Source organism: Panthera tigris, chromosome C1, assembly GCF_018350195.1.
Source record: "Panthera tigris isolate Pti1 chromosome C1, P.tigris_Pti1_mat1.1, whole genome shotgun sequence".
In the NCBI taxonomy this organism is placed as follows: Eukaryota; Metazoa; Chordata; class Mammalia; order Carnivora; family Felidae; genus Panthera; species Panthera tigris.
The window spans coordinates 46,438,716-46,463,867 of NC_056667.1; the positions used below are offsets into that span (position 1 = coordinate 46,438,716).

Genomic DNA, 25,152 nt, shown 5'->3' on the forward strand with positions numbered 1-25,152 from the left:
TACCATTCAAAGATCTTTTGGGCACATTGTCCTTAATAATCACATAAGATAGATATTATTGTTCCCATTTTATAAATAATACAACAGAGGCTTGGAGCACTGTGATGGCTTGTGCAACATCTCAGTTGATTAATGGCAGAGTTCAAGAATAAAACCTTGCATTCCCAGTCTAGGTAAGGCACACATCTGAGAAAGCTTCTACTCCATTATTCTGGGGGTTTACTGATTTTAAACTTTTAAGTCATCACATATCTATATATTTTCAACCTCTGTCTATAGGCAGAATGCATTAGAAAGATTTATTGGACAGGCAATCTAGAAAAGATGACTGTTTTCAGAAGCTACTGCTCCCCCCGTCCTCCTTAGGTAGAAAACCTTAATTTGTCTTTCCAAATTCACTCCCCCTCAGAGAATAGCTTTGTGGATGGAAAAGCAATAATAAAAGACCAAACTCAGTCCAGCTGCAAATGATCAGTCTCTTCTCTCCATTGTGGTAAATCACAGGCTTCCCCCAGGTCTGAAGTTGCTTACATGCTTGGGGAGCTGGTCTGAATAACCTGGCCAGCTACAGGGGAGAGTGCTTCCCCCACCTCCAAACCCCCATTTCTCATTTAACTCTACTCATTAGAGGAGGCTAGGGCACAAGCCAGGTTAACATGTCAATAAGTCACCAAGGAAATGCAAAAATTGACAGCTGAGGAATCCCAGCTCCCAGCCTTCTCCACTACAGAAACCCTCACAGAACAAGTTTCTCAGCCTCCTTGCCAGGTCACTTAAATGAGGAGTGACATTTGAGTCCCTGAGAGTAATTAATTTCCTCTATCTCCAATGGTACCTCATATTTTTAATGAATTTTTACAAGTCTCAGATCCTCCAGCCTCTCAGCTCCCTCCCCAGTCCCGCTGTTGTTCCCCAAGGTCCCATAACGAATAGCTACTCCTATTTGCCTTGCAAACTCACATAAACTGGAAATGATAAATACATTATCTGGGCTTTTTAACGGACCATTGTTTAATTTTCTATGCCTGTCTGGTTGGGGAAGAGATGAATATTACCTTGTGGAGAATAAGATTTCTATTTCATTTAAGGGGGGTTGGGGGTAATCTATGGCAGGAAAGCAACACTCTGTTCATCCTAATAGGCAGTGCTAATTAAAAGTGTTCAGAAGGGACATCCATCTACCAGTCTGTGATTCATTCAGCATTATCCCTGGTAAACAAGAAATAGATACTGCAATGAATGCTTCTAATTTGTCAAAAGAATAGGCATTTTCAATTGTGTCTTCTTGGCTCCCCGTATGAAGTACAGATTTCAGTGTTGCCATCATTTAAAAGTTTAGGACCTCAAAATAATAGTACTTGCTCCTTAAGCTCGTAAATCTCCGAGTCTGTTTTCAATGTAGAAACATTTATCTTACATATGGTTTGACTTTAGTTTCAACAATTGAAAATGGTTCCTTCTGTTGGTAAATATATTGAAACAGAGGGCATTTGAGGAGAGCTAACATAGTTGTGTTTAAAAGCAAACCATTTGATGGGTATTGAGGAGGGCACCTTTTGGGATGAGCACTGGGTGTTGTATGGAAACCAATCTGACAATAAACTTCATATATTGAAAAAAAAATAAAAATAAAAGCAAACCATTTTGAGATCACCTACTGGGAGAGGCTAAAACCCAGGCAGGAAAACTTAAAACTCCTAATGACACTTCCTAGATAGTTAAAGAAGAGAAGAAAGGGAATCACTATTCCCTTTCTCTAAGCACAAACACAAAATAGACCAGAGAAAAGTGACCCTAAGCTCCAATTCCCAAAGGCTCCATGAACCCTCCAGGATGTTTTAAGGAGGAACACAAAGCACAAAGCCACACTTGAAGAGGACTCAGAGACACTTATGAGCCATTTTCCCAGAGAGGAAGATTTTCCTCATACCCGTGAGTCAACCAGCCTCAAATATTTACCTTTGTGTTGTGTCAAAGAGTCCCTCAATCATGAAGATTTAGAGCCAGGGTTCACCACCATGTCTTGCCGAAGGCTGAAAACAAATAAAATAAGATGTTTAAGAAAGTAAATAATTATTTAATGGCCTTATTTTTCTTTCCTCTCTTTCATTCAAGAAACATTTCCTAAATTCCTACCATATACCAGGCACTGGAAATACAGAGGTGGCTAAAACAAAAACACCACCACCACCAACAACAACAAAATCAACAAATCAGCCCATTTTAAGTACTAGGCAAGAGGTGTTACACAATGCCCCCCAGGTAGGAGGGAGTCAGGATACATGTGTATGTGCCTAAAATGTGTGTGTACACATTCATGTGCATATCTACACATGTGTAGGAATTATTAAAGAATTTCTCCAACTTCTAATTCATCTGACTCTCTTAAAGGCATGAGCTCTTGCCTTGATATCAGTAAAGAAGAGGGCACTGGAGAAAATGTCAAAAGTCTTAAAAGTGATCATACACTTTAATCTGTAATTCGCCTTCAGGATTCCTTCTCAAGGAAACAATATGCACAGAGATTATCATCACAATGTTATTTGTAAGAAAGAGACAACTGTTACAGGAATGATAAAATGAGTGTTAGTGTTTGTACATATTAACATATTAAGAATATTAACGCACATATAAAAATAATTTAAAAAAATTTTCAGGATATGAGAAAATATGTAGAATATAATAAAATTACTTAAAAATTTGAGCTCATCCATGTACAAGTTGGTCTTAAAAAATATATCAGCTGCTAACAGTGGCTCATTGTAGCACGATCATGGGTTATTTTTCTCTTGTCTTTATGCTTACCAAGTTTTCTACAATCGTGCATTATTTTCTAGATGGTAAATAAACATACAAATAGGAGTTTCAGGGGCAACATCACCATTTCTGTGTCACTTCTCCACACCCGCGCCCCTCCCCCACCCCCCGCCATCAAAATGGGGGACCCCATGCTCCGTAGTACCAATTCCATCCAGTAGATAAAACTGCCCGGGGATTGTCCATTTCCACCTCTGCCTCTCTCTACAGACTTATTAACCCTTACTTCCCAGGAACCTAATCCAGAAGCAAGTTCATAGTCACCACTCAATGTGTGCTGCATGCATGCATGAATGTATGAATGAATAAAAGACATAAGAAATGGAATTGACCTGACAGAAATTACATTAAGAAACATGTTCATTCAAAATAATCAGTGACAATAAAAGTTAAGTTCCATTTGGATTCACAGAGGATGGAAGAAGATGGAAAGCAGAGAGATAACAATTTTTCTGGTAAGACAGTGAAACATAAATAAATAAATAAATAAATAAATAAATCAATCAATCAATAAATCAATAAATAAAAATAAAAGAAGAGCCCATGGTTAAAAAAAAAAGAGAGAAAAACTCAACATAATAGAATACCACAGCCTACTGATCTTCCAATATATTCCAAGCCCAAGAATCTGCTTAAGGCAGGAATATTTATCTAGTAACAACAGCCCATTATGGCAACTCAGTTACTTTACATGTGTGAACTTATATACACATACACTAAGTAGACACTTGTTATTAGTTTTAATCAGCAATGGCTGGTTGACTTCCTACTCAAAGAAAAATATAAAGCTAAGGGATAGATTATTATAATGTTTTATTGTAAATGAATTCAATTTAGTTTACTCATAAAACTAGTGAAATATAGCCAGGACATTAAGTTACAGTTATGTTTTTCTGGAGATAGATCTGGTTTGAATCTCATCTCTCTTTTTAAGAGATGGAAAATCTTGGGCAAGTTATTTGACCTTCTCAGGCTCAGTTTTCTTACATATAAAATGGGCTAATAATAACACCAACTTGGTAGGGTTAATGGAGAAAACAAATAAAATGAGAGAAAGCATGGCATTCAAAATTGACTTCAAGCTTATGCCTGTTTACATCAATACTGATCTTCGGTTTCATTATGTGCCATGACATGTGTTGAACACTGCACAAATAGGATTTCATTTCATCCTCAGAATATTTGTTATGAGGAGGCACTATTTTTCCACTTTATAATCCTTTTTATTTCTGTAATGTTGGTAGTAATGTCCCCTCTTTCGTTTCTCATTTTAGTAATTTGTGTCTTCTCTTTTTTTCTTAATCATTCTAGCTAAAAGTTTGTAAGTTTTGTTGATCCTTTTGAAGAATCAACTCTTGGCTTTGTTGAGTTTCTCTCTTTTTAAAATAATTTCTATTTTATCTCATTTTTCCACTTTATAGGTGAGAAAACTGATGCCTAATTTTAAACAGTTATTAAGTATGAGTCAAGACTTGAACCTAGAATGTCAGGTTCCAAAGCCTAATCTCATGAACCGCTATGAAAAGAAGGCATTGAATCTGGGTTTGTATATAGTCTTTGTCTAATAACAAAATTCAGTTTACAATTTTGCCATGTCACACCATATTATTTGATATGCTATGGCTTAAACTTTATTCCTTGTCAGTCACACTTAAGTACCCTCCTATTTCTTTTCTTATTAAATATTTCAAGCATGAAGTTGAGCACAGACATAATTATAACCAAAACTTATGTACTGCCACTCAGCCTGGTCAGATATTACCACCCTGTCATATTCGCTTTAAACATTTTCTTTTAAAAATAAACATTATAAATATAAACAAATTATCCCATGAATTCCTTCCCATTTCCACAAAAATAACTATACTCCTAAATTTCCATGCATGCTTTTTTGCTTCTAATACATGCTTTGCCTCCATAAAAAACATATAGCAGTGTTTTGCATGTTTTAAAATTTCGTTTAAATGATATCCCTCAGTAGGCATCCATCTGAAGCTTATTTTCTTAAATATGTTTTAAAGATTTTGCCACTTTGATAGAATTGGCTTACATTCATTCATTTTAATATTTAGGTAATATTTTATTAGGTATTTAGATTGACTTAATCATTCATATTGGTGAACATTTGGGCTGTTTCCAAACTGAGCTAACAGGAGTAATGCTGCAGTTAAACTCCTTCGACACACGTGTATGAGGTTTCTCTATGGTGTATGCATCTTCAAAGTTATTAGATGTAACACATGGCTCTCCAGTGTGGCAGTAGTAATGCATACGAATCTAGCCTGAGTTCATAGCACTGCCAACATTTGGTATTGCCAGACTTTAAAAGTTTTCCAAAAAGATGGATATAAAATATCTTCTATTATTAGCATGCACTTCTCTGATTACTGGTGACATTGAACATTCTCTTGTTATTTTTGTTTTATATTTTTGTAATGGTTTTTTGGCTACTTTAACATATGCCCCCTTTTTTTTTTTCTATTGAGGTGTTCCAGGGAGGAAACAACATACACTAAACATATAGGAAAGCAGAAATGTCTAGTGTGTCATATGATCATAGGTGTCATGACGAAAGCAGAAGCAGAGGGGGTAATGAAGGCGCTAAGGTGAGACCTCAAGTTCAAAAAAGGTAGTTAGGGAAGACCTTACCTGGAAAATGACATTTAGCAAAGTCCTAAATTTGGTGTGGGCATAAGCCATGGAAAGAAACAGCAAAACGGTAAAATGATAATATTTAATCAAAATATGTAGTGGTACCTCTGGATATGTTATAATTACGTTCTATACTAATCTGCATGCTGGGGATTCAACCCTCTTGCAGTTACGTATGTTCCAACCATTTCTCCTGGTCCAAAGCGTGTCTTTTTGTTTTTAAAAAAAAAACAAACATATACAATGTTTAAAATGTTAATGTAAGGCAATCTATTAGTACTTCTTTTAAGGTAGGTGCTTTTTTATTTTATTTTATTTTATTCATTACATCCTTTCCTACCCCTGCGTCATAAAGACATTGTCCTATAATTCGTTCTAAAGTTTTTAAAGCTATGCCTCTTGCATTTAATTTACTTGGAATTGATATTCTTTACATGGTGTCAGGTTAGGATTCAGTACATTTTCTGTATATTTATGCATCCTCCTTGTACCATTTATATCTTAGTCTATGATTTCTGCATTGATTTATAGTGATATATTTATCATGTACAAAGTTTTCAGTCAGTAAAGTCTATTTTGGGCTCTAGATTTTATTCTGTTGGTCTAGTTTCATAGTCCTGTGCAAACCTGTTTTACCTTGATTACTATAATTTCACCCTAAATTTTCACAGTTGACAGGGCCTACCCATCTGTCCATCTATCCATATATACCTACATCTACCCTTCCATTGTTATTATTCATAAATATTTGCTGAGACCATAGTTGTGCTAAATACTGCTTTGATCACTGGAGATTCAAGAACACACTAAATGAATATTTCTGCCCTCATGAAGTTACATTCCAGGGGATGGAGACAGACACCAAATTAAACAAAGCAATAAATACAAAGTATGCCAGATGATAAGTGCCATGAAGAAACGTGACATAGGGGAAGATCATTCAGCAGATTATCATCCAGGTGTTAATGCCTGATACAATAAACTGAAAAATCTAATGGGACAACAACAATGAAAAAAACACTCCTTTTCAATATACACCAGACCTAGAGTTTGCAGAAAAAATAAACAATGCTCATGCTTGGAATCTATTGAGTTTACAACTTTTGGTGAAGAACCTCTACCCATGAGGGACGGCGTATAAAATTGCAGCCTTTCCTTGCCAGGTCGTGACTACATAGGAGAGTCTATTTTAGTCATCTAGAAGGAGAGATGTGGGCACACATGCATGCTGTCTGGTCCTTGACGAACGACACAGAATCAAAATGAGACTATGATTTGTCAGCTGGACAGTATGGAAGCCTGGGACAGACTCTGCTTTTGGAGATGTGGGAATAAGCCCAGAGCCCCCAAACACAGCTTCCAGAAAAACACCAGTGCTTTGCAAGTTGTCTGTAGGTATATTGCAGCTAAAATATAATATGCACCATTTTTGCTACCTTCCTTAGTTCTTGGAGTAAAAGAGCCAATGGAGAGTTGCTTTTTCAAGGATTTTTTTTTTTTTGCCAGTTTTTCCATCTTTGGCAGTTATCATTGCTACTCCTTATGAAACTTAGTATGTTTTCTTATCAACACAATGGGCCCTGTGTGAAACTGGACAAGTTATTTCACCCTTCTGAATTTCAGTCTCCTCACTTTAAAATGGGATAAGAATACCTAATTGCAGAATTGTGATCACTAAGTACTATATTGAAAGACCTTGGTATTGTGTCTGCTGTGTGGTAGTCACGGAACAAATGGCAGGCCTTATAATTAAATTGTTTTACAAATAATTCTATGTATTCACCAAAGATCTCAAAGACATGCCCAATTCCTGGTATCTGCCTGGAATCTAGAATCCCTATCTAGAATCCCAGGTGCTCTGAGCATACAGAAGGTAAATACATAAATTAGGACCACAAGTCCCAGATCTGGCCCTAGCACTTTATCATCGCCAACACATGAGGACTGCTTATGTCCCGCCACGTGTAAACAGCATCAACAAGTTAGGGCTACTTCATTTGCACAGCCTCCCAAAACTCTACAGCCAGTTGGATAGGGGTGGCCTAGATGGGAATACACTCTATCTGCGATGAACACAGCAGGGTTTCCTAATTTGCATGCAGCCAATCATAACAAAGGTAACATCCCTAAGGGAGCCAATCTCAGTAAAGGGGTTCCTACTACGGAGTGAGAGGATTCTGAGCTTGCATAGCTCCCACTGCAGGACCCCCCACCCCACCTTCCTCCTCCTAATGTTCCAGCCAGTCTCTGGCTAGAGGTCTGGAAGTTGTTCGGACAAGAACCCTCATGCTAGATGCAACCCACAGTGACAGTTTAGTGGCAGCCACGACAGTGTCAGCATCCATACCCACGGGGCAACTAGTGGGCCGGCAGAGTTACCCCCTAAAGTTTTAGGGTACTGTGACCTTTGACCTCTACTCCAAATGAATATGTTTCTGTGTGTGGTGTAATTAAACATTAATAAGAAGGAAGGTTTAGTCAAGATAGATTAAACACTTTTATATTGGATACTTCTTTGCTATGGGTGAGTAATTCTATAATAAATATAAATAATTGGCAAAAATATCTCTCGTTGGGTTCTGCTTGGTACATCAAAGACGACACATGAATATCATATAGGTCACAAGTCTTTGACCCTCCAGTAGCTTTGACAGACTGATTCACTTCTTCATTTATCCATCTATCCATCTACCCATCCATCCACCCTTTCCTTCTTTCATTCAACAAATGCTTATTGAGCTATGTTATATTCTAGGCATGGTTCTAGGCCCTGGTGATATAATGGTGCTCATAGTTAAATGGGGACAGGCAAGCAAATAATGACATGAGACTATGAATAATTCTCAGATGAGAAAGTATTGGCTGTTAAGAGAGCACAGATGGGGGCTGTCTGAGAAGGAAGTCCATGTAGTTCATATTAAAGCCAGTTAAAAAAAAACAAACCAAACCAAATCAAACCAAATGAAAACTTCAGTACTACTGTGCTATTTGTTCCAATGACTCTGGGTCATCTGGCATCTCTCACCCTTGCTCCTGCATCTTGCAATGTTCCTGCGGCTACTGTCCATATCAATCTTCTCATCACACTCCTTGCTTTGCTCTTGGTCTTAATGGACTATGGGCTTTTTCATCTGTGACTTTCAACACTTCTGTATACATTGCTTTGCCTCATTCTCTAACCTTCACATTCTGGGAAGTTCAGGTAATACACTGGCTCAATTCTCTGGGAGGCCAACTCCCACCCCTTTCAGCCTGATGAAGCAGCCTGTCTCTTGAATAAATTCTGGGGAGGCTCCCAAGCAAAAGTTCCTTTGCCCTATGACCTGATATCTCCAGATGCCCCTGGAGGCACAAGTACCCAGCATGGAGCTGACTGCCATGTGTGTTGATGGCTAAAATTAAGGGCAGCAGGGCAAAAGTGGATCTGCTGATACCACAGTTAGACAAGCTTGCACTGAGGCTGTAAAACATCCTTGGAGGAACACACCAGTAAATTGTCCCGCTAATTAGTTTATTATTTCATTGGAGAGATCAAATACATAAATAAAATTAATAAACCCTGCAAAATAAGTGCATCACTGGAAATAAAAGTATTTCTCAGGTCATTGCCTTAAACACAGACATTACATGCTAGAATAATGTTAACACAAGAGAAGCAAATCGTGCTGCTTTGCAGGCTGGAACGTATCAGCAGCAGCGGGAGGTTGGGGAAGGGGTAGGTGGTGAGTCTTGGGATGGGTCAGAAAACATGGACGGTGTTCTCTACCCTGTCACTACCTACAGGGTGACCTTGATCAAGTCAATTTCCCCCCTGCTCCTACTAATGAGCTCAATTACTCATCAGTAAAATAAGCGGATTGGGTGGTTCCTGAGGTTTCTTCCAGCTATGACATTTTAAGATTATGGGAACCAAATGAAACCAGACCAGGATTATTATGAACTTAGTCAATCAACAATGCATAATGAAAATGAAATGAAATCTAAGAATCCATTAAAATGTGGATTTGGAGGGGCGCCTGGGTGGCTCAGTCGGTTAAGCGTCCGACTTCAACTCAGGTCACGATCTCATGGTCCATGAGTTCGAGCCCCGTGTTGGGCTCTGGGCTGATGGCTCAGAGCCTGGAGCCTGCTTCCGATTCTGTGTCTCCCTCTCTCTCTGCCCCTCCCCCGTTCATGCTCTGTCTCTCTCTGTCTCAAAAATAAATAAACGTTAAAAAAAAAATTTTAAAAATGTGGATTTGAAAGGAACTTAGATAACATTTAACCCAACATTTACTTTATAAATAAAGAGAGCCAGGGACAGAGTTTGCATTCATTGAGGGCCTATTATATGCCAAAACAAACAAACAAACAAACAAACAAAACTATGCTAAAGATAGTCACACACCAACCCCAAGAAACAAGCTCAGAGAATAAAATGTGGCCAAATCCACACAGAAAACACCAAAATGAGGTTTCCTACTCCCTAGATGAAAACTTTTCTGCCAAACTGTGTTCGACTCCCTTGTCTCTTATTGGGACCCCAGGCCAGTTTGTTCATTGCCTGGCAGGTCACAGGACTCCTCAGAGATACCATGGGTGGTGGGTCTGTGCTCATTCTTGACCATTATAGTGACATTCCAAATTCTGCTCTCCCTCTGCTAATACTGTAACATAACTTTGCAATTTAGAGTACCTGTTGGATATTGAATTCAACCCTCTTAAGTATTTGAAGAAAATATCATTAGATCTTAAAGATATATAAATAGACTCTCAGAGATAAGAAAGGGCTTGTCCAAAGTCCCACATTAGTAAGAGGCCAAGATGGAATGCAAAGGATGTATGACCTCAGATCATCAACTTTTCTACTAAACGTCAATAACTTGAACATTTATGACTCATTTTTTTTCTGATCTCACTACACTGTATGATACCCTACTTTGTTGATTATACATTTTAAATTATCTGTGGTAATGAGTGTTGAATATCTTTCCCTCCCCAAATTTTCTACCGTATGGTTTTTAAAAACCACAACCCATTATTCAATGTTGAATAGAAGGCATATTAAGACACATCTCAGAATATATAAGTAACCATTGTTGGGGTTAATTTATATTATTTTATAGTATGCATGTGATTAATCCTCATTAATATGAAAATCTCCTTTGTTGGGGTGCTATGTACAAGTTTAAATGGCTAATTAAAATAAACAAGAACTGAGAGAGAGCAAAGGCTGAAACCAGAACTTGTGTGCAATTCTCAAAGGTCAATTTTTAATATAAATGTAAATGCAAGTGTAAGTTGATAGGATGGGGGTGGGGAGAAAGTAAAATCCACGAAGTCTTAGAGTCCAAGAAGAGGCAACATAGACTAGTGAAAACTATACTCCTCTGGAGTGAAATAGATATCGTTCTGCAACTTCTGTGTGAATTGGAAGCCCCTCAACCATTCTGAAGCTCAGTATCCCCTTCCCCAAAATGAAGCTATTCTGAGATCAAATGAAAGAATGAATGTCAGCCAGGGCTTCGTACATGTAGCATTTGTAAGCATTTGTACCAAATGTAAGCATTTGGTAGGTCTATTATTAGGCCCCTGAGTCACTGCCTCCACATCTTTAGTTGATCTAGAAAATAAGGCTTTGTGAGAACAAAGACAAGTTGATGTAGACAAAGTAAAATGTTGAGTTTTTAAAACCAATTTTTCTCTAATATATATAAGAAAGAAGCCATACATAATGTATTCAACTAACTCTAAGATTTATAAATTGTGAACTATAGACTCTGGAAATTTGGGCTCCTGGCATATTGTAGATATATTTGTCTTTCCTTCCCAATATATGCAGAGCTAGGTAAATTGCTCCTTTTAAATTATTTCAAGTACTATGCAAACATTTACAACTATAAGGCAAAATAAATCCTATACCATAAACTTAAGACACAGGTTTGAAGAGCAATTTAGCAATATATAACAAAGCCTTAAAATTTGGTTAAACCTATGACCCACTTTTAGAAATTCTTCCTAAATAAATAATTATGGATATGTCCAAAGATTTGGCCATAAAGATGTCCACGCATCTTTATAACAGTGAAATATTAGAAATAAAGAGGTTTGACAACAGTGGTCTGAATAAATAAATTTTGATCTATGCATATTATGAAGCCATTAAAATGATAATGAAGAAGAATATTTATGCCATTAAAATAAATTCCTAACATTTTAAGTGGAAAAAAAAGGCGGCAGAATGTAGAAGATGAGACCACTTTTGTAGAAAGTACTTAAGTGTGTAACAAAAAAGATGAAAGAAAATGCCCCAAATATTATGAGTGGTTATCATAAACATGTGGGGGAATTTTTTTCTTCTTCGTGTTTATTTGTATTTCCTAAAATTACTCCCATAATTATTTTTAATTTAGAAACTACTGATCCTCCCAAATGTATATTAAAATCATGCCATAAAAAACATGGACACACAAACAGCATTCTGGTAAACCAATTTGAATAGAAATTTTGACAAATGCAATATGTTTATTCTATAAAAGTTAAGCAGGGGTGCCTGGGTGGCTCAGTCAATTAAGCATCCGATTTTGGCTCACGTCATGATCTCACAGTTCGTGGGTTCGAGCCCCACATCAGGCTCTGTGCTGACACCTCAGAACTTGGAACCTGCTTCAGATTCTGTGTCTCCCTCTCTCTCTCCCCCTCCCCTGCTTGTGCTCTCTCTCTCTGTCTCTAAAAAATAAATAAACATTAAAAAATTTTTAAAAAGTTAAGCAAATTGATAAGAAGAATATTTTGATATTCTAATAAATAAAAAAGGCATGAAGAAAATAATTAATACAATGAATAGGCAGGTATGTGGAAATATTCAAGTTTAGAATCAATCAAACACATGCAAATAAATAAAATTTGGTGGCTTTTAAACCTATTAAATGAGCACAGTTGAAATAAAAAGAGACCAAAAGACAACTATTAAATAATTAGTGTTAGTAGGGAGGTAGATATTTGCATACAGTTTAGGTAGAAGTTTAAAATGGTATAATTTAATGCTATATTTGACTAAATGATCTTACTTTTGGGAATTAAGAAGTGATTTTGCCTTGGGGGATGATTTAGAAATCACTCTAAATACAGAATCTATATTATAAACAAAAATGTTCAGTGTGGCATTATTTGTGAACAGATAAGTGGAAAGATGCCTATCAGTGGGATATAGCAACGTTTTCATTACTAAATAACGTATGGCTATTAAAACAATATGTAAGATTCTAGACAGTAAAATGTGCATGGCTTGTTAAGCGAAAAAGCATGAGTCACAACAAGTATGTAGTGTGTGTGCACATACACACACACACACACTCACTCATTCATTCACATACGCAAATAGATGGCAAGAAAATACACCAAAAAGTCATTTTTTTTAACGTTTATTTATTTTTGAGACAGAGAGAGACAGAGCATGAACAGGGGAGGGGCAGAGAGAGAGGGAGACACAGAATCTGAAACAGGCTCCAGGCTCTGAGCTGTCAGCACAGAGCCCGATGCGGGGCTTGAACTCATGGACCGTGAGATCATGACCCGAGCTGAAGTTGGATGCTTAACGGACCGAGCCAGCCAGGCGCCCCCACCAAAAAGTTTTAAAGACACTACCTTGGGGTTACACGGTTGGATATTTTCTTCCTTTTTTTTCTTTTGTGTGGGTGTGTATATGTATGTATGTTTCAAACTTCCTTCAATGAGTATGGGTTAGTTTTATAATGTGGAAAACCCTCTCTATGAAATAAAAATAGAAAAGTTTTTGATCTTCTTGCGCCCTTAGGAAAGTCTAGAGGAGCTAGCCTTCGAAGCAGCAGTGGCTAGAGGAGTATCTGCCCATTTAACTAAGTTAAGAAAGTTGCTGGAGGAAAAACAAAGCAATAGAAGTTAAAGGCAGTTTGCAATCAATTTAAAGTCTGGTAGGAATCTTAAATCAATTTTATGGGGAGCATGTTCAGCTGCAGAAAACCATGCAAGGAAATAGGAAGATAAATTATATTTCTTTATCTTTTAAATGTGAGCTTAGGGAAAAAAAGGAGGAGGGTGACCATAATGAACAGAAAGGCATTAGAATAGAATGTCAAAGCAGGCAGGCATAATGCGGCTCATTGTCGTTCTCCTTCAACTAACTTGTGGAACAGATTGGTGCCATGTGTAAAGGAACAACAAAGTTGGACCTGGTCACTGGGTTTCACAAGAAATGGGCCTTGGCTTCGATGGTATTTGCTGGACAACAGAAACTGGGAGGGATATGCAGGCTGGTCTGTAAGACTTAGCAAATATTTGTGCAACCAGTACATATGAATTCCAATCCCACTTATCACTAATTCATTGCCAATCTCCTTGGGACTCAGTTTCCTGATTTATACATTAAGTGCTCATTTGTTCATTAAATGCATACTGAAGGCTCAACACCAGCAGGACAGCAGGGCAGAACTGTGAACAGGACAAACCATGACCTCTTTTCTGTCTTAGGTTCTAGTGGGGGAAAGCCCACCACACAAAAGTGCAAAGTGTGGGTTCTGGAATAAGGCTCCCTAGGTTATGATCCCAGTTCTACCCTTCAAGCTCCCACTTCAAATACTCTCCTTGCTTGGTCACTCTGAATCCAGCTTTCACCATGTCCCCTGCTGTGACTCTAATCTGAACCATCATCATCTTTCACCCGGATTACTACAATAGTGTGGTTACTGGCTTCCGGAAACTTAACCTCCCCCTTCAGTCTGTTCGCAACGAAGTAGCCAGGCCAATTCTTCAAAAAGAAAATAAAAAGAGAAGAAAAGAGAAGAAAGAAAAAGAAAAATTTGATTGATTGATTTGATTTGATTGATTGAGAGCAAGAGAGATGGAGATCGAGTCATTGTTTCCCATCTTACTCAGTATAAAAGTCAAAGTACTAATCATGGACGCCAAACTCCTATAGTGATCCAGCTTCTGGCTACTGCTGTGACTGCATCTCCTACTATGTGTCCCCCTGTTTAATACGTTCTACACTGCTTCCTTCCAACATGCTTGGCATTCTTCCTGCCGTGGGGCTTTTTGCACCGGCTATTCTCTCTGAAAAGTACTTCTAGATGGCTTGTTCCCTCATTGCCTTCCTATCTTTGCTAAAATGACCTTCCATTATTGGAGCACCTTTCCTGATTAATATACATAAGATTTCAGCCCCAAGTCCCAGGGCTACTGTTCTGCATTAGTCCAGGGAGTGGCATTCACATCACAAACAATGTGAATGGTGTCCCTTGGAGTTGGGCGGTGTAGAGCCCAACAAGCTATACACAACAGCTCTGTCTACTGCCATTTCTCCACCTGCTTTATTCTCCTTCATGCTACTTAATACGACCTGAAAGCATTTTTTAGTTAATTATTTGTTTATTGTCTCTCTCATCCCACTGTAACGATAGCTTCACGGGAGCAGTGACTTTGTCTATTTTTTTTTTTTTTTTTTTTACTACTATGTCTCTAGAGATTAGAACCGCACCTGTCGTGTAATAGGCACGTGGTAAATATTTACTGAGTGAAGTCTTTTACTGAGTAAAAGACCTATGGCGAGTTACTCAGAACCTAGGCTTACACTATCAACGTGGTAGCCACTAGCAAAGTGAGATTATTGAGCACTTGCAATACGGCTAGTGTGACTCAGGAACTGAATGTTGAAATTTTCACTTTGATTAAAATTTTAAAATGGAAGCAGTGTGAAATAATTTTCCACTAAACTCAACTTTACCACGTCCATAGGGCATTTCACTTTAACCACTGCACTGCATAAGATATTGCTTAAACTATTTTTACTTCTTAAAATATTCGTTTTATTTTGTTTTTATTTTTTTTAAATTTTAAAACTTTTTTTAGACAGAGTGTGTGTGTAAGCAGAAGAGAGGGGCAGAAGTAGAGAGAGAGAAAATCCTAACCTGGGGCTCAATCTCATAACCCTGGGATCATGACCTGAGCCGAAATCAAGAGTTGGACAGTCAACTGACTGAGCCACCCAGGCAACCTTCTTTATACTCTTTGAATGTGGGTACTAGACAATTCAAAATTACATGTGGCTTGCATTATATTTTTAGTATACTTTTTATTTTATCTAGTTTCTTCATCTGTAAGAGGACAATAATGATACACCTACCTCCCAGAGGTGTTGTGAGGTTTAAATGAGGCAACGCAGGTAAAGCACATCGTATATAGTGCCTGGTACATTATAGCTGCTCAGTATTGCTTGCCATTATTGTATTCTTGTTGCTGTTATTATTATTTTTCTAAAGTTTTATTAATTTACTTTGAGAAAGAGAGAGTGCTACACATGCGAGCAGGGGAGGGCCAGAGTGACGTAGAGAGAGAGAGAGAGAGAGAGAGAGAGAGAGAGAGAGAGAGAGAGAGAGATCCCAAGCAGGCCCACGTTGTCAGTGTGCAGCCCGATGATATAGGAGTCGATCCCATGAACTGTGAGGCCATGACCTGAACCTAAATCGAAAGTCAGAAGCTTAACCAACTGAGTCATCCAGGAACACCTGTTTCTGTTGCTATTATTACACAGAGAGTACCAGTATATAAAACAGGGACCAGTTCTTATCTGTGCATTGAGGAAAGGTTTCATTTTGACATGTGTGTTGAGATAGGCTCTAAAAGAGAATTATAAATAGATTAAATAAATACTGAGAGGGAAAGTTGACAGGAGACATGGTGGCCAAACATTCCCAAAGCAAAGGACAGGGCCACACTCGGACTTGAGCCTTTCAAACTGACCCCAAAGCCCAGGCTCTGAACCATCATATGATATTGCCTCTTAATAAACCTGTATCAAGTGAAATGGCATGTAAGACTTAAGAGGAGAATCTGTAGATCCTAGAAAGGGTCCATTTAACCTTAAAATAAGCAGTTTCAAAATTGGATTTGATTCAGTGCTTCTCAAAACTCCATGTGTGAAGATCCCTGGAGAGTGTTATGGCCCTATTATTTGGTGTTTGAGAACTCTATATGATAATTTACAATTTTCCTTTTATACTATTATAATTCTAAACATTGACATATGCATATTATAAATCATATGGTTGAATACTTTGCAAATGGGCAAAGCTATGAGATTTCTAAGCCAGCTTTTGTGACTATTCTAGTAATTACCTATAGGGATGACAGTGCTGAACCTTTAATTCAATGTTTCTCAAGCCAGGGACCAAGGACCACAGGAGGCACATTAAAGGTCCACATAATTTTATTTTATATTTTTGCTTTTAAATGAGTAAAAGCATAACACTTAGCCAATCCAACACTGTCTCAGTAGAATTAGTTCTAAGAAAGGAGATGAGAAGAAAGAAAAGGGAGTATTTTTGATTGGCAGAATTCAATGCAATTTTATTCAAATACCTTGAATTATTCCTGAAAATATACATTACATTCTGTAAAGTGATATGTGCCTAAGTATTATGATTTTCCTTCACACCATTTGTTTACATATGTATATATATATATATATATGCATATATATATATATATATATATGTATGTGTGTATATTTACATATGAATATGGATTCAAGCTGTCATAAACATATCTTACATGATTATTTGCCTTGATATTTGGAAAATACTCCATATAGAACTTTGGGCGTCATCAAATCATCTGGATCTCCCTGATGAAAAGTGTTCTTAATTTCCTGCTGCACCTGGTGGGGGGGCACTATTCTAATTGGCCTCACAATATACCCAAGGGTTAAATTAATTTATGTGAACCTCACAGCTGGACAGCTGCCCAGACTATATACTAGCAGCTGTTTGACACAATAAACCAAGAATCAGATTTTCTTGCAGCAAAAATAAATTTTTAACAACATCGCCCATTTCCACAGAGGCAGAATACAAGATATGATTTCTGTATGAGATGATTGTGATAGAAGCCTCCTCGGAGGAAGGGTGTCATTTTCTAAGTCAAGGCTCTGTCCTGCCACATTATTTAAGCACAACATGACATGGAAATACATCTAATAGGATTTGGCTACAGGCAAAAAGTCTGAAAAAAGGTACAGGGATTCGAAGAATTTGCTGCTGAGTTATGCATGAATTCAGAATTTACTAGAATTGAAGTCCTTTAGACAATCTTTGGCTCATAACAAAAAACAATAAAATTCCTCTCAAATGTAACCAATACTAGTACACTCATTATAATAGCCATCATATTCCCAGAACAAAGGAGAAGATCAAAAATGCAACTTTAAATTTAATTCATTATTCAACTCCACTGAAATTATTTTTCTTCAGCACAGGTTTAAATAACTGGCACTTCATCAGAACCTTTTCAATTACCTATTTATTAGTAATAACAGGTAGCTGTAGCATTTGCTCAGGTGCATTACATATCTATCATTTTACAACAATATTGCAAGGGAGGTAATATGTTCTCCTCATCTTTGATTCAAGTGTTTGGAATATAATGTGTAAGTGAGTCATCTCACACCACTCATAAAAGGGAAACCTGTTTAAGAATGGGAAACAATATAGAAAGGGCCCAGATCCCTGCAAACCCTTATGGAGCAGAGCCCCCATCCCAGCTGTAGCCAACTACTCCAGGACTATTATATGAGATAGAGAAATACACTCTACTTTAAGTCACCATTGTTTGATGTCTCTTTTGCATATGTATGGGTCAATCACTTATAGTCCAGCTAATGTGGATCCCACACAAAATTGCAACATAGGTCACTTAGAAAAGAGCGAAATTCTTATTTTCAGGCCAAGAAAACAGAAGTACCAGTACCAGTAGAACTATTGGGTATCTTCTGGAAAGATAAAGAAAAGGTAGAACGGCATAAAACTCCCATTGTTTAATTATCATAAGATCCAAGAGAAAATATAAAGTATAGCTAAGAAGGCAAAGGATACAGGAAAGCAAAGCTCATCACTGAATCCTGAACCTGTTGTACAATGCAAAAGATAGGCTGGGTATGAAAGAATGTTTTCAGGAAGAAAGATAATTCTAGACACATGTGAGGCACAAAGAAAATATTTATAAAGTTTATAGACATTGTGGCCTTTTGACAAAAAAAAAAACCCCATTATGTGTTTAATATTAGTCATTTAGGCCAGTGGTCAGCAAAAATTTTATTAAAGGGTCAGATAATATTTTATGCTTTTTGGCCAAGGGGCAAAATCAAGCATATTATGTAGTTACTCACATTAACCATTTAAAAGTCTTAAAACCACAACACAAACAAATAGAAAGATATTCCAAGCTTATGGATTGGAAGAACAAATATTACTAAAATGACCATACTACCAAAAGTGATTCTACACATTTAATGCGATTCCTACCCAAGCATTTTTCATAGAACTAGACCAAAAATACTAAAATTTGTACAGGACCACAAAGGACCCTGAATAGCCAAAATAATCTTGAAAAAGAAAAACAAAACTAAAGGTATCACAATTTTAAATTTCAACTTACACTACAAACCTGTAGGAATCAAAACAGGATGGTCCTGGCATAAAAATAGACACGTAGATCAACGGAGCAGGATAGAAAGTCCAAAAAACAAACCCCACAATTATATAGTCAAGTAATGAAAAAAAAATCTTTTCATGTTTATTTATTTTTGATAGAGACAGAGACAGAGTGTGAGCAGGGACACACAGAATCCGAAGCAGGCTCCAGGCTCTGAGCTGCCAACACAGAGCCCAACGTGGGGCTCGAGCTCACAAACCGTGATACCATGACCTGAGTCGAAGTCAGATGCCCAAGTGACTGATCCACTCAGGCACCCCTATAATCAATTAATTTTTCACAAAAGAGGCAAGAATATGCAATGGGAAAAAGGCAGTCTCTTCAACAAACGGTTCTGGGAAAACTGGACAGCTGTATGCAAAAGAATGAAACTGGACCATTCTTATACCATACACAAAAATAAACTCAAAATGGATTAAAGACTTAAATGTGAGACCTGAAACCATTAAATCCTAGAAAAGAACACAGGCAGGAATTTCTCTGACTTTGACTGTAGCAACAGTTTTCTAGATATGCTTCCTAAGGCAAGGGAAATAAAAGCAAAAATAAACTACTGGGACTACATCATAATAAAATGCTTCTGCACAGTGAAGGAAACAATCAACAAAACTAAAAAGCAACCTACTGAGTGAAGGAGGATATTTGAAAATGACATATCTGATAAAAGGTGAGTACCCAAAAATATAGAAAGAACTGATACAACTCAATACCCAAAAAAGAAATAATGCAATTAAAAATGGGCAGAAGACATGAACAGATATTCCTCCAAAGAAGACATACAGATGACCAAAAGACAGATGAAAAAATGCTCAACATCACTCATCATCAGGGAAATGCAAATCAAAACTATAATGCAACATCACCTTATAGCTGTCAGAATGGCTAAAATAAACACAAGAAATAACAGGTGTTAGAGAGGTTGTAGACAAAAAGGAACCCTTGTGCACTGTTGGTGGGAATGCAAACTGGTACAGCCACTGTAGAAAACAGTACGGTGTTTCTTCAAAAAGTTAAAAATAGAAGTATCCTACAAGCTAATAATCACACTACTGGGTATTTACCCAAAGAATACAGAAACACTGACTCAAAAAAATATATGCACCCTGTTTATGGCAGTTTTATTTACAATAGCCAAATTATGGAAGCAGCCCAAGTGTCCATAGATAGATGAATGGATAAATATACACCTATGTATATATATATAGAGAGAGATAGATGTGGTATGTATGTACACACACACACATACACACACAATGGAATATTATTCAACTATAAAAAGGATGAAATCTTGCCATTTGCAATGACATGGATGGAACTATTACTACCATAATGCTAAGTGAAATAAGTCAGTCAGAGAAAGACAAATCCCACATGATTTCATGCATATGTGGAATTTAAGAAACAAAGCTAACATACAAAGGAAAAGGAGAGAGAGGCAAACCAAGAAAAAGACTGTTAACCTTAGAGAACAAACTGACGGTTTCCAGAGGGGAGGTGTGTGGGGGATGGGTGAAATCAGTGTTAGGGATTGAAGAGCACGCTTAGCATGATGAGCACTGAGTACAGAATTGTTGAATCACTATATTATCCACCTGAACCTAATATAACACTGTATGTTAACTATATTAGAGTTAAAATTAAAAAAAATAATAATTTAAAAAACAATAAAAGCACTCTAAGCTTGAGCCACATACCAGATTTGGTCTTCAAGCTGTTTGTCCACTCCTGATTTAGACGAATGGAGCAACAGAATACTATGGATTCAGACTGAGTAAAGAAATCTGAAGTCAAAATAATTAAAAATGAATATGCGGTAAATCAACTTTTGATGGGTTCTCACTTATTGGAAGTTCAAATTCCTTCATGTGACTTTTCACAAAATGACCCCAGGCTGCCTTGCTGATCTCATGTATAGATCCAGTTGACATATTACTTCTTCTGTGTAGCCTTTTCTAGATTCTACCCCTCTCTCAAGCTCTAAGTCAATACTTTGTTCATGCCTCTCTTATATATTTTTCTTCTGTACTAGGCATGATGATTTCACACATCTTTCTTTCCAGAGTATAAGCAGGGACAAGGTTTTTCTTCAGCACTGTGGACAGTGTGAACTCCACAGCTAAACTCATTAAAAATAATACTGTTGGGGGTCCTTAGGCGGCTCAGTCGGTTAAGTGTCTGACTTTGGCTCAGCTGTTATCCCATAGTTTGTGAGTTTGAGCCCTGCGTCAGGCTCTGTGCTGACTGCTCAGAGCCTGAAGCCTTCTTCCAATTCTGTGTCCCCCTCTCTCTCTGCCTCTCCCCTGCTCATGCTCTCTCTCTCCCCCTCAGAAATAAAATAAACATTAAAAAAAAATTAAAAATGATTCTGTTAATTGAAAGCCTTTTTTGTGTGAGGCACTAGTTAAGCTCTTACATTCATTATCTTATTTAATCCCATAAGTCCCATCTCAGATAAGCTTTAACTTCCTCATTTTACATAAAAAAGGCCCAGAAAAATTAAATAAATTGCTCATGGCTTCATAACCAGGAAAGTGACAAAGCTTGGACTCAAACCCAGTTCTGATGGACACCCAAGTGTTATGTAGTCTCATCAATTATTGAATAAGCAAAGGAAATTTGTAACTTGAATTAGGCTAATGTCATTCCCTGATGAGGCACCTCTAGGATGTTTTAATTTTTTTTTTTTTAACGGGAATGATTTGTAGTTATCATATGTATTCAGAGGTAGAAAGAACCTAAGAGATCAACAGGTCCAGCTTATTTTCAGATAGTAAAACAGTAGCTAGGACAAAACGCTTAGTTAAAAAAATATATTTATTTTGAGAGAGGTAGGGAGGGAGAGAGAGAGAGAAAGAGAAAGTGAGTGGGGGAGGGGCAGAGAGAGAAGGAGAGACCGAATCCCAAGCAGGCTCCACAGTGTCAATTCAGAGCCCAGTGTGGGGCTCAACTCATAAACCATGAGATCATGACCTGAGCCAAAATCAAGAGTCAGACATTCAACTGAGCCACCCCAGGTGCTCCAGAAAGCACTTATCTTTAACCTAAGATCAAACAAATTAACCCCCTACTTCCTGCCTAGCCTAGGACTTTTTGGGTCATGTTTTGACCTTTCTGGCACTTTCAGAAGATTGTCCCCTAGAGTCAATTTCAATCCACATCACTAAATTGGCAGATTCCATGTTAATCTTCAGAATGAGTGTTGAAAATGTGGTCTTGACAATGAGTTAAAATTGAGTTTGGTTCTTCCAATTGCATGGACATTCATAAAGTAAATAATATTGCCTTTGGCTTCATTCTGAAATAATAGAGTAGGTTTGATGATTCTCTTCAGGACCCTTCTTACCTGATGCCACTGGGCTTATGCTTAATGTAGGATTTATCACAGTGCATTATAACTGGCTACTTAGCAATCTGTCTCTCACATTTGATGCTGAGTGCCCCAAGAACACAGACCACATTTAAAAAAAATTTTTTTAAACATTTATTTATTTTTGAGAAACAGAGAGACAGAGCATGAATAGGGGAAGGGCAGAGACAGAGGGAGACACAATCCAAAGCAGGCTCCAGGCTCTGAGCTGTCAGCACAGAGCCCGATGTGGGGCTTGAATTCATGGAGTGTGAGATCATGACCTGAGCCAAAGTCGGAAGCTCAACCAACTGAGCCACCCAGGTGCTCCGGACCACATTTTTATCCCTACTGCATGGCACAGTTTTATCACAGAATTGGTGAATATCTGTGAAGATTTATTGACTTGCTGAAATGCAACTGAACCTAAGATATGTGATGAAGGAAGATCAGCAGAGAGGTTCATCTTCTGGTGTGTGTGTGTGTGTATGTGTGTGTGTGTTTGTGTGTGTGTATGTGTGTGTGTGTGTGTGTGTGCGTGTGTTATCTGGAACTTCCTTAAGTCATCATTGCATAATTCCCTGTTCCAAAAGATTTCCCTTGAAAAGTTGTTTGAAAATGCCTGTGAGTGAGACTTTGGCGGTTTTTTTCTTAAGCCTGAAAATATTAGGAAAATCCAGGTGGTCAAATTCAGTGTAATCAGTGTTTTTCATGGAACATTGTAGATGGATGAATGCAGGCTGATTATACAGTAAATATTTAATTTTAGATTCTGATTATTTTATATTGACATTTCAGAGCAGTAAATATTTTTATGCTGGATTCAGCCTACACCATGAAAATAACTCCCTCAATGGCACAGTCTACACATGTAATTGTATAATTTAATACTTTCATTTAAAGCATTTCTACTTTTAAATATCTTTTAGATGTGAAAAAAGTAATTTCTTATCTAAGAAGCCTCAACCTTGGACTCTCTGGGTCATAGAATAATTAGTATTTCACTAGGAAAATGGAAGGCTCACTTTTCTGAAAATGACTATTTTGATTTGGGTATTTTCCATTCTACAAAGCCACTCAAACCCTCAATGGCAATAGTTACGAAAGAGTTAAAAGAGAAACCTTCAGAGAGAGACATTAACTGGGTAGCTTTTGCTTTTGCTAGAAAAGGGTGGCTTCAGACATTTACTGTTAGGAACAAGAACAACCCTACAGGATTGTTGAGGAAATGCTTGTTGAGTGGGCAAGTGTTTGGAAAGAAACAGCCAAGAAGATTTTTCAAATTATGTGTGTTTTGGGGGTGGGGGATGTGTTTAAAACCATCTGGTTTCTATAAACTTGTAAGTAATTCTATCTCAAGTATTTATGAGCATTTTATAGAAGACATTTGAAGAACTCTTCCCCATTACCAGTCTAGCACATCTCCTAATTTCTAGCAGTTGTAAAAGACCCAAGAAGAGATATCGTGAGATACTATCATCTGCATTTTATAGATGAGCAAATTGGTGACCAGAGAGGCTGAGTGACTGACTCAAATGTCACAACTAGTAAGAGTTATAAAAAACAAAACAAAACAAAACGAAACGAAACAAAACTCTTTTCCCTTACTTTGAGTTTTCTTTGGGAGCTTCACTAGTGTTTCTTCTAGCTTCTTGACTTAATCTATTCCCAGAGAGGTGAGATATCCTACCTAATAGGTAAGTAGTTGAAGTGTAACTAGTCGTGCTCTGCTCATCCCCACTTTCTTCCTCCTCTTTTAGGAGTCATCTGTCTTGCAGAAGACATGAGTTCTCTACTGTTCCACCATGCCATACCTGGTCCAGAGGTCAACCTAATTCTGGGATTCCACCAGGGGGTCTGCTTGACTAGTAGAATAAAGCCACATCCTACAACCTGTCTTTGACCATTAATATGGATGATATTTTGGCCTCCATATATATTCCTTATTTTAGTTTTTATTCCAATTATAGTTAGCATGTAGTATAATATTAGTTTCAGGTGTACAATATAGTGATTCAATACTTCCATACAACACTGAGTGCTCATCACAAGTGTACTCCTTAATCCCATCACCTATTTCACACACACACACACACACACACACACACACACACACACACACTTAAGCTCAGAACTCAGCAGAGAAGAGTGTTGCTATTTATGTGCCCTCCCCCTTGGGGACTCCAAAAGTAACTAACAGGGTCAAGATTCAAATTCTTCAAAGCTCATGCTCTCAAATCACTACTCTGGTGGCAGCAACAGCAGCAATCATCTAATAATCCACAGGCTCCCCTACATTTTCCAGCCTTTCTTGTTGTTAGTTTGGGGTCCTGTTACAACTTTTGGCTAATGGCCTGTGACAAAAATGATGTGTGTTATTTCTGCGTAGCAATGGTTAAAAACTGCTGCACCTTTCCATTGCAATGCATGCTACGATGGTGCCACCACCCTCTCCCTATGGGAAGTAAGATGCTCAGAGAGCCTGGATCCCTAAGTGGCCACATGGAGCAGCTATGTTCCCTGATCACATTAGGGTTAGTCGCTGTAAGAAAAACAAAACTTTGCTATGTCCATCTCCCATCCAGAGATTTGGGGGTTACTTAGTTTCAGCAGCATAGCATAGCCAAGCCTAAATAATATACCTCACAAGGAAGTGACTAAGGAAATGAAGGCCAATGTAGACACGGACCAAGTGAATACCAGGCACAGCACAGCAAACAAGGAACCTCTTCAGAGTCACGATAAAACAACAGTGTCGGCCCAATCTTTTTTTTTTTTTCAAGTAGGCCGACGTGGGGCTTGTATGCAGAACCCTGAGATCAAGACCGGAACTG

At 37.7% G+C, this 25,152-nt stretch overlaps 1 long non-coding RNA gene across 1 annotated transcript in view; it reads right to left on the bottom strand.

The window, feature by feature from the left end:
• LOC122241149 overlaps positions 1 to 25,152 on the bottom strand; it is a 91,441-nt gene that overhangs the window by 17,320 nt on the left and 48,969 nt on the right. Inside the window, exon 2 of the long non-coding RNA XR_006221139.1 lies at positions 1,960 to 2,033. This is a non-coding gene — a long non-coding RNA (uncharacterized LOC122241149). The remainder of the gene's footprint in view (positions 1 to 1,959; positions 2,034 to 25,152) is intronic.